We start from the raw sequence: 19,132 nt of genomic DNA on the forward strand, positions 1-19,132 counted from the left end.
GATCACAGAACAGCAGGTCAGGACAGGTTAAAGAGGGTCAGACTGGAACTGACTGATCCCAAAGACACTGAAGGCATCAGGTGTGCTGCTGTACACACTGTTCCTAACAGACAGGATTTATAAGCCTCATGCAGTCCACTGTCAGAGTCCTCAACAAAATATCACTGAGGTGTGTTACACAGACAAAGTCTCTTCTCTGTTGTGTTCAAGAACACATCAGCCGCTACCAATGAAATACACTGAAGTTCCCTTCAGGTACAACACCTGTACATCTGACAGGACTGCACTGACACACACAGAACACATCACTGCTTATGTAAAATAAAAATATTTTGGACCACACTGACTTTCTGACTGCGGCAGCTGAAGCAGACTGAGCACAGCTCCATTTGAGCTCTATTGTTGTTGCACAGGATGCATTGTGGGAAAGTCGCACTACATGCAAAACTGTGTGATGTCAGTCTGCATGTTGGAATTTATTAGCAAAGCTAAACTTGTCATTATTGCTGCAGTAATTTGTAGAGGAAACACTGTTGGAATCAACACAACACAACATGATGCTTTCATTGAAGCCTTAAGGCAGAAATAATGAATCCTGAACAAATAATGAAGACACAACACACAGTGTGTGTGAGATCTAGAAGAAACACACACACAAACAAACAGTATCTGCACACAAATTCATGACATCTAAAAAAAGAGAGTAAATGATAGTAACACATCAAACACACGCCTCCACACACACTCTGACTCCGACACACAGACTGTAACAAAGCTCACTTTATCCACTGCCTTCAGTCAAAGCCCACTGACATCCAACTGTAAACACACTGAACGAGTGAACACACAACTGTTCCTCTCATCAGTCTGCACTCATCACCTTAACACTGCAGGACCGTGTCCACAACACAGTGGACACCTAAACTCACTGATCACACGTCACAGTGACGTGTGTCCCAACACAGCAGTTTCTACATAATGTGACTGAAACACGACTGACGTCCTGTCAGAGAAGAGGCAGGTGGAGCTGGACCATCCTGGACAGTTCACATTCACACATGCTGATGTTAAGTTTCACAGCACTTTGATTCAGTGGTTTGAGCTTCCTTTGTGCTGTCTATCAGTGACGGAGGAAACAGCCGCTGGTCCACATTCAGGTCCAACAGCTGAAGAGAACAAGTTGCTGACAGTTTCTTAAAAACAACAATCTGTTGGTGGTTCTGTAACATACGAATTATTCAGCTTTACCTTCATTCACACTTTCAACAGTTCTTTCACTATATACCTCCAGTCCTCTTCCACCTATCATAAAAGTGTGTGTATGTGTGTGTGTGTGGCTGTGTGTTTCTCAGCATGCAGGCTGCTGCTCGAGCAGACAGGCATCATTAAGCTGCTTGACAGCATCAATGTGGGCAGATAGGACACCCATACTGGATGGAGGACATCCTTTAACTTAAACACACACACACACATGCAGGGATACAAACACAGCTTTGGTGACACAGTCTCTGACCCTTTGCTCCTCTTCACTCCCCGACAGCCTGACTGAACCATTTTTCCTTCCTCCTCTCCATCCACAAAGTTCAGTATCAGCTGTCTCTGCTCCTTCTGTTCATGTGTTGTTTGATAGCCGACTCAGCTCTCTACAGAAACTGGTCTCATTCGTGTGTGTGTGTGTGTGTGTGTGTGTCCTCCAACTCTGCACTGACTCTGGTCCTGCAGATCCAGACTGAGTGATCTGTCCGGCCCATACACTCTGCAGTATCCTCCAACCATCAAGTCGGACTTTGTGTCGCATATACACGCTGACGCGTGCACACACACACACACACACACACACACACTAGGAGAAATGGACTCTTTCATGAGCTTGTATGTATTTCGAGTGCTTGGTGACATGTTTGCCGTGGCGTACGCCATGGACGCTTCGGCGCTGTAAATTCAGCCCGCTGCGTCGCTCACTCACCACAACCACAACTCACCCGTGTCAGTTTTCTCCCCGGTTTAGCATCCAGGCGTGTGGTGAGGTACCCACTACTCGTCCACCTCTTCAGTTCAGTTTGCAAAGACTCTGGTTTGTCATACACACACAGTCACCTGCACTCCCGGTCCGGCTCCACTGCTCCTCTGCGGAAGCGCGCACCGCTGCAGGGGCGGACTTTATTGAGCACGGGGCAAGGGGGCACGGCCCATTGCACTCAGGGGGTTTATTTTCTTATGGTGTTGGCTATGTGGTGTTTGTGAAAAATTATTGTATGGTGTGTAAATATTTGGTGTGTGGATAAATTAAATAATGCAGTATTTATTTTTTTGTATTTATTTATTATGATTAGTGCATTGGATGGACCATTATGTTTGTTGGTAATCCCCTCCATAATGGTTTGGACCATTTGGGCTCAACAAGCAGCCCTATTTAAAGGAGCCTCATTTTGCTCTTGTTGTTCCTTGGGAGAATTACTATGTACTGCTGTGAGTGTTTGCTGTTGGTGTTTTTGGTTCCTGCATTGTTCCTGCCTTGTGTCTGTGAAAACCTTGTGTTCCGGGAGAATAAAAGGGCTTTTCCTGGCACCTGACGCTTTGCTGCCTCCTATTTTCAACCTCTTCCGCCTGAATCCGATCTTGCCTAGATCCCGTTATTCGGGGAGACCACTCTGGTCCCTCACAGTCACAATCCAGTAGCCTGCCACAGTATCAGAGGTGTTTTCTTCAACAGGATTACCTGTTTGAATGAAGGATTAATAGAAACCAGATGTGTGGACGTATTCAATGGGTGAACACTTAAGCAAAGCAAAAAGCTTTAATCCTGTAATCCTATGACACACTCTCACCTCTGATTCTGATTGACTCTTAAGTACTAAAACAAACATGAAGTCATGTATTTGCTCAGTATTACTGACAGCTAACACTTCCAGCTCTGTGCTGCCTGCTGACAGACACTCTGATGATGTTCTGTCCACAAACAAAATGTGTTTTTCTGCTGTAGTGAATTTATTTTTGAGCTAAAAGTAATTCATTATCTGCCATGGATGCTACCTAAAATCTACTGATTTGATTAATTTACTCATTTCCTCTTTCTCACTGTAACTCTCACAGATTTGCCAGCAGTAGATCCAATAACTCTGAGAACTTCTTTTCTTCGTTGTTGTTGTTTCTGCTTTGTGCAACATGGCAGCTTGTTTCACTCTGCCATACAGCAGAGCACGTAGCTTCAGTACGATGAGGCCTTCAGCAGTTAACGTGTTCATTACAGGCAGCAGGTTCTTGTTAGAAGCACCTGACAGTCACAGCTGAGGGGACGACGTTGTCTGTCCCACTGTCACGTATGGTGGCAGGATTCATTTACTGCACCGGAGACTATTCACACCTCAGTTATTATGGGATGTTTCACCATAATCTGTTCCATGTGAGGGAAACAAGCACATTACAGCTGCAGGTGTTAAAGGCTGTTTTCCAAAGATGTGACACACATTCTGGAGAAAAATATGAAGCTAATTAGAGAGCCACATGTTGGTCAGTGAAAGGGTTGAAAGTTAATTCCTTTCACAACATGCTCCTTTGTTATCTGTAAAATCACAGAGGAATATCAGAAAGAGTACAGATGTGTACTAATAAACAGTACAAGGATCAGTTCTGGTACCAGTAAAAGCCCATCCCGAACACAATACAGCTGCTCAGGTGATCGAGATATGAAACATCCTCAGCCGATCAGTCCTGGTGCTGTTTGGAAGCAAAGTCAAAATTTCTAACCCAACTCTGCTCATGTTGTGTCAAAGGAAACAAGCTAATTCAACATTTCAGGCCTTTTATATGCACACAAAACACTAAAGATTTTTTTCTCTCTGATTTTAACTTCACGTTTGTTAAAATCCTTGTTAGTGAGCACTTGTGCTTTGCCAATGTAATCCATCCACCTGACAGGTGTGGCACATCAACATGCTGGTTAAACAACATGATTTTGACACAGTCCATTGGACTGGACCACTCTAAAATGTGCAGCTTTATCTTAAACATCTAAACAAAAGACATTTAGGCACTGAGGTACACACGTCACATGACCTGGGTTACAAATGGGCATTTTTTTGGTCACACAAGCCCCTAATTTACTGAGGATACTGACAGGAACCCGAACACGCTGTGGTACACGCTGATCCAAAGCATCCCAAACGTGATCAGTGGGTGACATGTCAGCTGAGTCTGCAGGCCACGCAACAACTGGGATTGTGTACACATCCTTGCAACATAAGGTTTTGACAACATGAAGTGATGGTGGCAGATGAGTGGTACCACAATGGGCCTCAGGATCTCTTCATGGTATCTCTGTGCATTCAAACTGCCATCACTTCCTGTCTGTCTGCCAGCTTTTATTTCTCATCCTCAGACTTTGTTATGGACATCTGTGTGTGAGTGCTGTGCCTTTAACCTTCAAGTGAGCAGAAAATAACATTTAGAATGAGCTCACACTGGTCTCAGTTCATTTCTTTGTTACTGTACAGCTGTGTGTGAGTGTGTCCATGCATCAAACTGTGGGAGTGATACATACAGTCAATGAAATGTCTAATTTACATGCACAAATTAACTTCTGCATCTCTGTGTCGCTCATTCACCCAATCAACTAAAACATCCATTTGGACAGAAAAGGCTTCACACGAGCTGCAACACCAACAGACCTGAAGGCTCTCAGAGCAGACACGTCATTACATCCACCAAAGGCTGAATGTGCTCTCACAGCCCATTCGTGCTTCAGGATGAAGTAAAATGTCACTGTGAGAAGTTAAAACAAAACCAGAGACCTCACTGAAGACAAACACCCCTTCTGTTAAGAAGGAAACAAATTAGATTAAAATGACAAATGCGTCCAGAGTCTCATGTTGAGTCAGAGGTGAAGAACTTCACAGGAAAGATGAAAGAAAACACCATGCAGACTACATGTTTTGGCACCTGCAGAACATCTCACTCACAGTTTCAGAATAATCTTGCTGATCAGATAAAGTCTGACTGCAGCAAAATTAAGTAATTTCTAATGACAATCCCTCCAAATAAGTCACGAAACAGCGAGCTCACTTTCCTCTTTCACTAATGCGACTTTGTTTCTGCCAGGAAAAAAGAGAAAACGCCAGAGGAGCTGAAACAGAGACAGAGGAAGAGGAGCACACACTCTGCAGCTCTGATGAAGGATGAATTTCTCCTCCCTGAATCAACCCTGAAGTCCTCTGCAGCCAAAGAAAAGACGTCATGTTTTACATGTTTCTACTGTCAGGGAGTCCCGACCCACCGAGACCGAATCACCACAAGATGTGAGCATCACTGAAGCATAACTTTTACAGCAAATGATCTGCTGAAACCTGCAGCAGGGGAGGAACATGAGGATGTTTGTTTGTCAACTTTGAAATAAAAATAAAAACTGACAAACATGGCTCAATATCACCCAATGTCACAGTGCAAATACATGCTAAAGACAGAGGAGGTGGAACAGCGAGCCACCTGTGAGATTAAAACTGATGCTCAGTACAAGACAAGTTCTGGGTGGAACTAAAACAACAGCCTGATTAAATACTTAAAGAAGACAAGAAAAAAACACACAAAATACAAGATGAGTGTTTCCGACACAAAGGCTGAACCCGGCTCAGTATATCAGTGTCATCTTCTTCCACCATTTTATCCTCCATCTCTCTTGTTCACTGGTTGCACTTTCAAAAGCCAGCAGAAAACAGAGTCAATGTCCAAATCAGCTGAAGACTGAGAAGACAACAAGTTTAAAGAAGCTCTGCGGCAAGATGGACGTCACCGCTGGCCTCAGAGGAAACAACGGCTCAGCCACGGCTTCAACATTTTACTGTCAGCCATGTGCAGCTGAGTGCAGCTGTTCTTTCTCTGACATTTTAGTGTGAGAGCTGGCGATGGGAATCTTAACTATTCAGCTCTGCTGTGTTCCTTCTCTCCTGAACAGCAGATCAACATTCAAGGACATTATTTTGTACCGAGTGCTAAAAGATACACAAAGAGAGGCCATGTGAGCTCAGTCAGCACCTGGAATTCAGCTCTGCTCTGGTCCTGGTGTCTCTGGGCCATCAGCTAACGATGATTTCCTCCTTAAACGCTCCTCCTTATCAACCCTCTGTCCTCTCTGACTGTGTGTTTATGTGTTGAGCTCTCGTGTTGGTGTGAAGCTGTGAAAAATGGCAGCTGCGACACAACATCGGATTCAGTCTGCTGCTCCAAAAGCCATCGTGGAAAACAAACCTTAATCGGACCCGGACGTCATTAAAAGGATCACGTGAGAGCTTCTTCTAAGAACAATTCTGCTCAGCTGCTGACTCAAAAGCTGGACGTTCCTTCAGCGTGTTGGCACCACAGCACAGCCCAGCAGTCACAGGGTTTCAGAGCAAATAAAACATGGAAGAAAACATCAACTGAAATGTCTCAAACCTCCAGCATCAAACAAACTGTCCATCAGCAGGCTCAGAAATCCCATCAGCTCACTAAAACACGACTACATTTCTGTTGGAGCTTTGAATGAAGCTAAACCACAGAACAAGGAATCAGTGGATTTCATTTATCCCGACTGTTTGGAACATACTGAGCACCAACATGGCCGGTGAAGATGTGCATTATGCTGCTGCACTGGTTAGTTTCTTCAAGCTGTGTCAACTCTTCACCACTGGGATCCACTGTAAGTGACATGAAGTCAAGCTGAGCACAGCTTCTGCTGTATGTGAAGAAGAAAAGCTTTAACAGCTGCTCTTCAAGCCTCCAGGGGCCGAGTGTCTGACGAGAAAAGACATTACAGTGTGGAAAACCACTTCAGGGCTCATTATACGTGACAACAGTCACAAAACAGAGACTTACTTCATCTTCTGTTTTAAATAAACGCAATCAGCAACTTCTATGAACTCACAGCCCACCAAACAAACATGATGTCAATCCAGTTATTTAGAGAATTTGAAGGTACGAGTGAGAGCTGAAGGCCTTTATCTTCGTCTGACACCTCAGCTTGCTGACTTGGTTTGAAATGAGCACAGAAATACTGGAGGTCCAATACTGTAAGTGCTGACCTGACGAACAGGTCACTTCTGCTTTAAACACGGACCCTGAACACCTGATACTGTTTTCTCAGCCAGTCTGATTTCCTCATGAAGTCAAACTGAGCAGCTGATCGATCACTTTACCAAACATCCACCATTCATTTCAGAGCTGCTGTACTTACAGTCCGGTGAGCGTCATCACTTACTGCTGACATTTAATTACAAAAGGAGACGAGAGAGAAGTCGTGAAAACTAAATCTTTCTTATCCTCCGCCCTTCTTCATTCACCACACGTATGACACACACTCCACACTAATACGACCGCTTGGCAGCACGAGAGCAGCACCAAAAACCATCCAATAAGGCCGACTGATCCAATCTACAACGCAGACATCATGAGGCAAAGTGAGAAGAGGTGAACTGAAGACATGAACGCATTTCAAGGCTTACAACCAAAATGTGAGAGGCTGACGTTTGTCCTGTTACATGTGACACTGAACTACACACACACACACACACACACTGTTCATCAGAGAGGCCAGCAGGCTGAATTCAGTGTCCCAGTGGAGCTGACAGCTGAACAGCCTCCACATGTTGGTGCAGCACCATCAGCCTCTCAGGCTGCTCTCTTCTCTCTCTGTGTCACACACTGATACTGCACATGAAGGCTGATGTCAGATCAGCTCAGCTCCACTCATCACTAACTTGATTTGGAGCAAACAGTGAGCAGCACAAAGTCTCGGGCTTCTCCACGAGGAGGTCTCTCTGTCACCTCAGCTGTTCCCAGGAAGGGAAGTCACTTCACATACCTTCAGAACTCGAGTCAGCAGCAGACGGACAGAAGCACAATAAACATCCACGGTAGCTGTCATTTCGCTCTCAGCTCCGCTGTTTCCTAGTGGAAAACGCCAGGACATAAAATGAAAAGAATGAAACGATCCCTTGCCTTGAAATCCAAAGAGGAAAGCGACGCCGGGGATCCACACGGTGTGTATCCAGAAGTAAAGCATGGTGTCCTGTAATCAGGTGCAAAAGCTCCGCGCTCTGCCCGACGAAGCTCCGTCTCCAGCGGTTAATTTCCAGAAGAGAAAGTGCTGCAAATGAAGCCGAGCGGAGGAAGAAATCCCAGTCTGAACGGTGCTGATGAACACAAGAGCTGGAGACTCGGTCACTGCTCCATCTGCTGCTTTCACACGGACAGCAGCGACCCCTGCCGACACTCACCCACAGAGGGAGAGACTGGGTGTGTGTGGGAGTGAGAGTGTGTGCTCAGTGTGTTTCTACCAAAGCACAGTTTCAGCTCCAGCACTGACAGCAGGACGAATCAGAGTAAATCCAACACATTTCATTCAGCAGCACAGCCACGATGTTTCACTCTTTCTGCCTCTCAGCAGGTTTCTGCTGGACACAGGAGTCAGTGAAGAGGAAGAGAGATGAAGGCAACACGAGCCTGTCACAAGCTTCTGCCTTTAAAATGAACGTCAAACCAACTGAGGACAAAAGCTGAAGATGACAGCTCGTGTGGAAGGTTTGCACATTCAGAAAACCTCTAATTTTGCTTTTCTATTTTTGACGTTTAGCCTAATGAAAACCTAAAAAGGTCCTTGTAGTGTATCTATAGGAGCTGCTGAGGCCCGTTTGCACCAACACGTGTTAGAGTTCCAAGGGGGTCCAGCTGGTCTCACTGCAGAGATCCAGTTATCTGTGTGCATACACACGTGGTGTTTCAGCCCACCTGACAGAAGATTTATTACACTTCTCACAGAGCCACACAGGCTGTTGCTTTAGTTTTTCTGTTGAACTCCAGCTGCAGTGAGAGCATCGACAGAAGCTGTTTGATAGAAATCTGCTTCTGCTCAGAGCTGATGAGGAGATTTTATCTCTAAATGTGCCAACATTAAAGCTTCAGTCTGAATGTCCCCACATGTTAATATTAAAGCAGACGTCTCTGCTGTGGATGTACATGACCTGTCCAGACTTCACCAGGTCACACTGAAGTGATCTGGATGCAAAGATGACAGCAGAACAGGTGAGGAAGTGGAAACAGATGAAATGGAGTCAGCTGTTCACTGTTTTCTGCACACCACAATGTGGTCTGATTGAATTGTAGGCTCAAACGACTGGGGTTCCATCGAGAAGATGAAGGTTCATGAATCAGCGCTGACTCATGGAACATGTGGTCAGTAAACAGCAGCAGTAACGACACGTCCTGTGGACGAGTTTCATCGTTTGACTGTTCTGTTCAGTAAAAGCTGATCCTCAGGGAGATAAACTGATCATTTTATGCTCCTAATAATAAACGTTTGTCTCACATGTGTTTCTGTAATGTCACTGCATGCAGCGAGCTGAACCTTTTGAATCTTTGCCCTCACTTATATTTGTATTTTTGTGAATTTGTCTTCTCAGTTTTGTTTCCATCTGAGTTTAACTTCCACCCACGAGACCTTATGGTACAGGTGGACTGTGTTTGGAGGGTTTATTTACATTCCCCACCTGTTTCACCCTGTTCATTTGTATTTTAGGCACAGAAGAGAGGAATCCTGTTTTCATTCTAACACGCCAGCAGCAAGAGGAACAAAGCAAAGGTGAGACTGAAGCCCATCAAAACAATCAGATGAAAAATAGAGTTTGCTGACACTGTTGATTGTCAGAGAAAAGTCAAGTCTGGTTTCATGTTGAAGCCATCAGTCAGGTGGATGAGATGTAAATGATTTCTGCATTCACACTGCAGGCTGTCAGACCTGATTCATGACCACGTGACGTACGTGTGTGTGTGTGTGTGTGTGTGTGTGTAAGACAGGATTATCTTTACATTTTCAGGTTCTTCAGTCTGAGCCACATTAGTAAACACACTGAATTATATACACAGCATGAACGCAGCTCAAATCATTTTCAGACTGGAAAGCAGGCAGACAGTAAATCAGATCTGTTTGAATGATGGCTCCATGCAACAAACTGCATGAATACGCCAACTTCCAGCAGACGACTGTTTGGACTCAGTCATTCTTTGTGCGCAGATGGGAGAAAACGATTTCACATTAGTTACAGTCATTAACAGGTTTGCAAAATAACAAAATCTCATCAGTGTTGGGAGAACTCATGAACATCACATGATGCAGGAAACGAGTCAGATGTAGCAGTTTATTTCAGTCTGTCATGTTGGACAGTTTCTTCAGCTTCTGCGGTCAGAGACAAAACGACTGCAGGTGAAAACACGTCCTCCTCATTACATTTGCTCATCAGACAGAAAAATCTTGATTCATTTTTAAAGTGCAGTCCGCTCATGTCTTATCATACTGAACACTTAGTTCAAAGCTCCTGACCTCTAAGTGTCTCAATTCATAATTCATTTCCAGCCCACAGTGTTTCTGTCCTCCAGCAGGCCTTTGGATGTCAGTGTGAAAGCCTCCAGCTCGTGTCGGTGAATGTGAAGCTGCACTGACTGTGAGGAGCAGATATGACATCACTCTGAGGAGGAAATGTGGAAACACACGAGAGCCGCATGAGACATGCTGGACATGCAAAGCAGCTTTGACTTTTCTACAGACAAACTGTACACCATCAGACATAATGTAAACAAGCAGAGAAATGAGAGAGAGGAAGAAGAGAGAGGCAGGAAATGGTGGAGTTAGAGACCAAACAAAAGGCAAATAAAAAAATGTGAACATAAAGTTCAAACAATCTCTGTTAGCTCACATCAAGACATCTGAGTGTGTATCAGAGTCTAACTACAAGTCCTCACGGCTGCCACCTGGAGGGGCTGCCAGTGGCTTCTGGTTAAAGAGCTTCTACTGATCCTCTGTGAGATTTTATCCCCCAGCTTGTGTTATTTTATGGACATTTGGCTGTTCCATTAGCAGCAAAATGGGGTCCATTGAGTTGATTTGTCCTCCCAGTCAGACGGAGCAGCAGCAGATCACAGAGTTCAGTTCAGTGAGGAGACAGAGCTCTGCAGACAGACTGCTGCTCTCACTGCAGCCATGAACTACTGTCAGCATCATAAGAACGTTTTTTACTTTTACTTTGTTCTGGTTTCATTTCTACAGTATTACTTACAATTGATTGGCTGTCATTTGTCTTACTGGAATTTCCAATCACTCAACTTTTATTCTTGCTTTCAGTACAAAGTCAGTTGACTTTTGATGTTTCTCTGGTCACTTTGGAAAGTCCAGTTCCCCTGCACTGCAGTCTGGTCACAGCTAAACTCCACTGTTGGCTGTGGGATGCTGGAGACAAATGCGTCTGTCCTTCAGTCCACATGCTCTGTCAGCTGCTTCTTTTCACCTGCCAGAGAGGAGCTTCAGTAGGACACAATGAACTCACACATAGTTAACACTGCACATGAGTGAACAAAGTTGAGTTAGTGCATTTGCAGGCCACACGATCAGTCATTGTGATTCATCATTTGAGTTAAATCCAGTAGTCAGATAACTTTTCACTGGCCACAGTGTTGGTTCCTTCACAGCAGCTCCAGCTCTTACCAGTTACTCTAAGATGGCTTTAAATGAATGTTTACTGCTTGGCTTTCCATCCATCAAGTATCAGGATGCAGCTCAGAGCACATCTCCATTGATCTGACTTCTTAATATGACTCCACATTACACAGCGCGTTCTCCACTCTGAGCTGTGACCTCCAGAAGTGGATCCCTTACAGTAAAGTTGCAGATACTCTGTGGTACTTGTACTCTGATGCTAATGACTCTTGGAGCTCCAGTTTCCTCTGCTGTTGTCTCTGTCCTGAATTAAGAGCTGCTCTGTCTATTTCTAGTGACTCCATCCCAGTGGTTTCCATCACAGCAGACCCCCAGCTGATTGCCTGTGACTCTGAGGAGAGCGCTGATTTATGACTGTTTTTCTCTTATTACACTCGAGCTCTCTGCTGCAACACTGCAGCTCTCAGCTGGCATGCAAATGTGTGAAAGCTTCCCTAAAGACTTTGGTTTGATGACAGTTTGCCTCACAGCATCACCTTCTGGTTCAGCTCTTCAGTGCAGAGCTGCGATCAGAAATAAGTGTGGTTACATTAGAAATAAATGTGTCACTGTGTCAATGTCACTGCACTGTCAACTTGTCCAGTGGATTGTTCTTCTCACTTCAATTCTGTTATCATCCCACATATAAATAAACATCCATTCATTTTCTATGCTGCTTATCCGTCAGGGTCAGGGTCATCGTCTATCCCAGCTGACTATGGGCAAGAGGCAGGGTACACCATGGGTGCAGGGCTGACAAACAACCACACACGCACACACTCACACCTCGGGACAATGCAGAGTAGAGTAACCAGTTAACCCAGTGTGTGTATTTGTGGGATTGTGGGAGGCTGGAGTACCTGGAGAAAACCCACGCAGGTACAGAGAGAACATGTAAACTCTGCACAGAAAGGCCCAGACCGGGATTCGAACCTGGAAGCCTCTTGCTGTGAGGCGACAGCACTGCACCACTGTGCCACACATATAAATTAACAATAAAATGAACTTGTTCTGAGGTCACAGCAGCTTTGTCTTCATACAGCAGAAGAAATGTCTTCACAGTGGATTCAGTCCAGTTCCCTGTCCTTGTAATAATGTTACTTTTGTAAAGCTGAAGGTCGATGACATAATAAATCTCTGACACTGACTTTCTCTGGTGAATGTAACTGAGTGTGTCTGGTTTGTGTGAGACCTCAGCTGTTTCCTTGAGTCTCTGCTGATTTGTTAGCTCGATCACCTCCACACCTCCTGTCAGAACGAATCCTCTCTCCAAACCGATCCTTTTCATCACTCTGAAATAAGATGTTTATCTGCAGTCTTTGTTATAATCTTTGTCATCTAGTAGGCATTAAAAATGAAGAATCAAACTGACACTGGTTGAAATCATACAAATGAGCTGCAGCTGATTCGACTCAACACAAAGATGGAAAAGGTGGGGACAGAAGCACAGATTTGATTCAAAGTGTCCACTCAGTCCAATAGTAAAGGTGGAGACGGGCTGATGTGTGAAGCACATTGTTGTTAGGGTGTTACAGAGTTCAGTGCAGCAGCTTCAGAGTCGTTCTCACCACATTACGAAGCAGAGAAGGAGGTGAAGGAGGTGCTGCTGATCACCTGTCTTGTCATAGCAGCAGCAGCAACAGATTTGCTTCGTGCTAATTACAGGCTAATTGTTCTCACACTGAACTGAGCTAATTGCTTCACATCATTTTCATGAATGTCACTGACTGTCAGTAACCAACAGAGCTGACTAACAGAAGAGTTTTCCCTCCGTGTGCTGCATCACAGGCTGCTGGCCAGGTTTGATAAATCACACTTTACTGTGGCCTGTAAGTAAACATGACTTTACAGTTCGTTAGCAGAGCTAAAATGACACAGCAAATTGTGTTTCATGTGAAATGAAGGGCTGCCTGTTTCAGCAGGCGTCCTCTGTGACATTCACTGACAATAATTACTGCATATAAACTGAGCAGCACACACAGGGCCTGAGTACTGTGGAGTCGTCTTCTCTGATCCATCCTGTCTGTCTCGTTCACATCCTGTGAGACCTCCAGCTTGTCAATAACTCGACCATCATAAATGATTATCTCTCCTCTCTGAGCATCAGGAGACAAGCTGCAGCTTCTTGTTACTTCTAACAGAGAAGAAAATGAAAGTATGTGTCAGTAACAACGAGACTTAAGAGAGGAAGCCAAAGTGGGAGGACAGAAACAAAAGAGCATATTTTATACAAATCTCACTGGTGGCTCAGCGCTGACAAAGAAAAACTTGTGAGGACAGCAAGTAAGAACTGAGAAAGAGAGAAACAAAGAAGGAAACTTTCAGATCTAACAGTGACAATTAGTTCAGACTTCCTGATAACTTGTCTCAAGTCTTCAGTCAGGGACACAGAACATTTCTTTTATCGTCCAGGAGGTGGTCATCTGCACAAAAATGTACTACACTTGTTCACATGTGGATGGCTCAGTACCTTTTTTGGACAGCTTGATAATTCATCTGGAAAAATAAAAAGTTATTTGAATTATTAAGCCACTGCAAGAATTTCAAAAGAACTGACCTTCACGAGCTTTCACCATAAATCCATCCATCCATCCATCCATTTTCTATACCGCTTATCCCTCAGGGTCGTGGGGGAGCTGGAGCCTATCACAGCTGACTACGGGCGAGAGGCGGGTTCACCCTGGACTGGTCGCCAGTCAACTTTCACCATAAATCATATAAATAAATAGGCTGAGTGTGAAAGCTTCAGTGTTTGGCTGGATACATTTCATATCCTGAAGGAAGCATCAAGTTTGTATGGCAGAATGAAAACACTTGTTTACATACTCAGTCCATTTGACCTCTGATGTCCATGATGTCTCTGTCTCAGCTTGTCTTGTCTTCCTGCTGCAAACACAGCAGTGTGTTCATATATCTGTGATGTCCTGTCATCCATCCAGGGTGATCCAACTCACTGATCTGCTGAAGACACTTTTTGTCCCAACATCCTCAAACGAACAATCAACCAAATATCCAGCAAATCTAAATCTGCCCTTTACGTCCTCACACGTCCTTCTTTAAACACTGTGATTCCCTCTCACCGGTTAAATCTGAGCTGAATCCACTACAGACACAGTCAACAGAAGACAAAATCCTAAATTACAGTGTGTCCCCTCCTCTCTTTGTCCTCCTCTGTTCTCTCAGCTCTATCATCCATGGATTGGGTCTTTGCTAGTTATTATAAAAGTAAATGTACAGTTGAAAGACACAACATCTTGTTCCTAACTCATTGACAAATGATGAGTTTCCACTCAAAGCTTGGCAAACAGAGTGACGCTTTGTGCAGGAAGTCAGTTAGCCTCCATAGAAAACAGTTTGGGCTCCCCTGTGCTTCAGGAAACTTAGTGGAGAAGGAGAACAGACACTTTGGGTTTGGCTCAGGCAGCACAGCACAGAGGAATAAACATGATCTGTGGTAATTCATCAGAATTCTTTCAACAATATCAAATTGATGTTTTTTGTTGTTTAACTAACAAAGCTAAAGACTAAACTGAGCTGTGAAGAGCTCCTTCCATTGTTCCTTATATCACAGCAAAAAGATGAAATGAACGTGACAGGAGAAAATGAGTTCTTCCTTCACATCACTGACAGTGAAGGTGTCAGTGTGGAGGGGGAACCTTTCTTGTTCTGACGTAACAGATACTGAAAACTACAGATACACACTTGGGACTTTATTAAAGAAATTCACAATGAATGAAAATGTCAGTCAAACTGTTCAGTGAGAGCTGAGGAAGATTGAACAAAGGAGCAGGTGGCAGAAGAAAACATAAAGAGGAGGAACCGGAGGATGATGGGATAAAGACGACAGAATACTGTTTATCAGTCAGAGCCGAGAAACGATCGCTCGCTTTCAAGAAATGCATCAATTAAAACAAGAAGCCAAATCAGAAGATCCCATCTGCACACACCCTTTTTGAAAAACTGAAAGAAAAGAAAATGAAAAGAAATGATGAATGATTTGATTACAAATGAGGGAAGACTTTTCACATTATCTTTCATATGATGATCTTCATACCTGCAGGTATTAAATAAATGCAATAATTGATTACAGTTCTGAATATTTTCACTTGAATATGAACAAACTGCTGTGATGGATCCTGTTTACAGCTCTGCTGCAGCAGACAGGACAGTGACAACGACACGACTGAAGGAGACATGAAGTTTTGTCCTTGTTTGAAGGACAGAAGATGGAGGTCAGTCTGTGGAGTCTGGTGGAGCAAAGACAGACAGACAGACAGACACTGAGGGGACACACGCCATCCCTCTGGTTTACCAAGAGATCAAACACTGACTTCACGGTCACCAAGTTCACATCATGTGAGGATGTGGCCTTCATTTAAACTGAGGACTGCAGGGTTTTGTCCCACATAAGACACATTTACACAGAACTACTTTGTTACATTAGAAGCAATGAAGTCTAAACGCACATCAGTGTGATCACACACAACACAGGCTCTCAAGGCTCTCCTGGATGAAGTTAAAGCCAATCTCATTTCTATTATCAGGTGATTTAATGCTCGTGTTCTCCATTCTGAACGGTCACCAGCTCACCATCTGCTGGACTACAGTGTTGATGAGCCCGGCAGACGTGTTGCGATCTAACAGGACCAGACAGGTGCGAGACACGCGGGATAAAAACAGCTCTGCTCCGGGGAATGTAGCTGGAAACAGTCCATCCAGAGACCTGCTGGCTGGATGCCATGAACACTAACACACAGAGAGACATGTCTGTCATGTGCAGGAGGTGCACTCGCTGTTCTTGTCCATCTTCTCTTAAACATTAAAGTTCACACATGAAAATGGAAAAGAACACATGAATATGAACACACAGCCCTGAAATGCTCTGAATGAAATTATAGCAGCTGCTGAGCTAACGTGTAAACAAACCTGTCTCCATGACAACTGAGTAAAGTCCTGCAGATGAGCACCATGTGATGTTGCTGGAAGCTGCTAAGGTTACCTTGAGGTGGGAGTGTAACGTCAGAGCACCACTGGGTTCAAGACGCCACTGATTCATCATCATGTTATTTAAAAGTCAGGATTCATTTGTCCTGATACACAGATAAACATGAAGACATGAAAGAAAACAAGTCTTTTATTCAGTATGTTAAAAACTCAACAGGTGGTTGAACTTCTAGCTTTGATCAGCTGTATTTATCAGACTGTATTCAGGCATTTGTAGGCAGCACTTGTGATTTAACAACATCTTCATCCTCCACCCTCTCTGTCTCCCTCTGTCTGTCACCATGCAGACTCTCTCCCTCCAAAATGACTCCAATACTGTCTTTCTTTCCATGTCCCAAATAAAACTGTGATAATTCATATCACTGAAGAATTAGCAGATACACACACAGTTACACATTGTCCACCTGCACTGTGGTTGTGTAAGGAGTGTGTGGTGTGTGGAGGCCACCGTCACAATGAGTGGCGTCTCCTCTCTGTTTCCACTCAGTTGCTGGTCACTGCCTCCTCATTAGAAAGTGCTGGAGGTCAGAGATCTGGCTGCAGCTTTTAACTGAGTTATCAGTCTGATTCCTTAAACTTCTCTGAACAGAACAAGTCAACAGGCTGACTGATGAAACTGCCTCGCTTGAATTTGAAAAGTTCCATTTGGAGCTTTTAGTGAATGTGACAGGACTTATTATGGACTGACAGGAACACAAAGCACAGTCACAGTCATTTCTACCAGCAGGCAACAGAAAAACACTCCTCAGAAAGCCTCTTCACCTCACCCTGACAAAGAGATGCAGTCCAGTTCAGCCTCTGAGGAACAAATACTTGAACACTGCTGTGATGGAAGTCGACTTAGCTTGTCTTAAAAGCAGCAGAGACGACAGTCAAGTCAGGAACTTCTGAATGACTGAAGTCTGAACATTTTTGAAGCTTTTTACCGAAAATGAACTTTTCATAGCCACTTTGATTGTGGCTTGTGATCTGGTTGATACAAAGTTAAAGTTAATGTCTTTGATTTTGCTTCAGTCTATTTGAATGCACTTCACATATATATAGTTTTAGTTTTATGGGTAGAAAATACTGAAGCCTGTCTTTGAGTGCTGAATATTCTACAAGACATGATGTTAGCATTCAATAACACAGTTCAGCTATGAAGTCCCTACAGGGGAAAATCCTCCACGGTTGAATTGGCTCATCATGGCTGAGCATCAGCATGCAGATTGCAGTGAGCTGAGCTGTCAGGCTTGCCAGTGAAGCCGTATTTGAGAAAATTTTCAGCACTTTACCTTGCTGTCTCAGCAGCTGTACCTTACATTGCAGTTTTTCCACATAAAACCTAACCTGAGCTAAGATAGCTGAGGTGTACTTAATAACATCAACAATGGCTGCATTTCAATGGAGCAGGACCCTCGTTAGTGTTATTAGTGACACCTGTGTGTCTTTGATGTGACAAGTCAAAATGTGACATAAAGGCCTGGAACAGTTAGTGACAGAAACTACTGACAGCACAAGTTGTTCACTCAGTGATTCTTATTCTCGCTGTCTTTCTCTGTGTCCTTCTGTTCACTGTCCGTCACTCTGACCAGTCCCTGCAATCCTGTCCTCCTACAAGCTAAGTCACTCAGAGCTGTGGACGTGATGTGTACCTCACAGAGCTCCCAACAGTCCACAATGTCTTTAGGCAGCATACAAGACCAAGTTCACATTCAGACCAGCAGATCAGCCCTTTTTGTTAAATCATGGAGGCTGTTGATTTTCTCTGAGAACTCAGGCTTCCTCCCACAGTCCCAAAAACATGCGCATTATGTTAACTGGCTACTCGAAATTGCCCTTAAGAGTGAGTGTGTGTGATTGTCTGTCTTTGTGTGTCGACCCTGCGACTGACCGGTTACCAGTCCGGGGTGTACGCAACCTCTCGCCCACTGTCAGCTGGGATAAGCTCCAGGCAGCTTTTGGCTCACATCAGCATCCTTATCAATATTAATTAGGTGCAAACTGTTAATCAGAAAGCAAACAAGACTGTCAACAAACCCCTCAACAGGGAGTGAGCTGGCATTCAGCCCACAGGTGGTCAGCAGCCCTGTGGAGCACACAGCAGGGAGCTGGAAAAAATGCTTCAATGCATAAACACGTCCAGTGGTGGCCTGCGCTCTTCTGCAGTGCAGTCGTCACTGTGATGATTATGTTGCTCACCCTTTGCATGATCGAGCGGAGGAAGAGGAGGAAGAGGAGGACAGAGACAAAGCTGTTTTATATCTCATCTCATGCACAGACAAACTCAGTGGGGGTTTGCACAAAATAACAGACAACAAAAAACACTTAAAACTGGCCTCATCAAACACTCATTCATCCCTAACTCATCCACCAAAAACTCTCACACACAAATAATCTTTCTCAAACAACACAAACATAAAAACACACAGAAGAAGCTAGTCAAAAGCTGTGTAGAAGAGCAATATTTTACATTTTTTACTGAATGAAGTACAAACTGGAGCTCATCACAGGTCATCAGACAAGCTGTTCCAGAGACTGGAGAATTAAATGTAAAGAAGCTTCCCCAGATTTTACTCTAATCCTTCCAACAGGCCCGTGCGAGATGACCTGACAGACAGGTCTGAGAGGTGTTGTGGAGTGAGAGCATTTAGT

At 44.2% G+C, this 19,132-nt stretch overlaps 1 long non-coding RNA gene across 1 annotated transcript; it reads right to left on the minus strand.

The window, feature by feature from the left end:
* Positions 1-9,891: 9,891 nt before the first annotated feature.
* On the minus strand, positions 9,892-13,439 carry LOC124059878. The gene is made up of 3 exons (XR_006843459.1): positions 12,687-13,439; positions 11,126-11,306; positions 9,892-10,490 (listed from the first exon to the last, which is right to left on the minus strand). It is a non-coding gene; the product is annotated as an uncharacterized LOC124059878 (long non-coding RNA).
* Positions 13,440-19,132: the final 5,693 nt, after the last annotated feature.

This window comes from Scatophagus argus, chromosome 5 (genome assembly GCF_020382885.2).
Source record: "Scatophagus argus isolate fScaArg1 chromosome 5, fScaArg1.pri, whole genome shotgun sequence".
NCBI classification, from domain to species: Eukaryota; Metazoa; Chordata; class Actinopteri; family Scatophagidae; genus Scatophagus; species Scatophagus argus.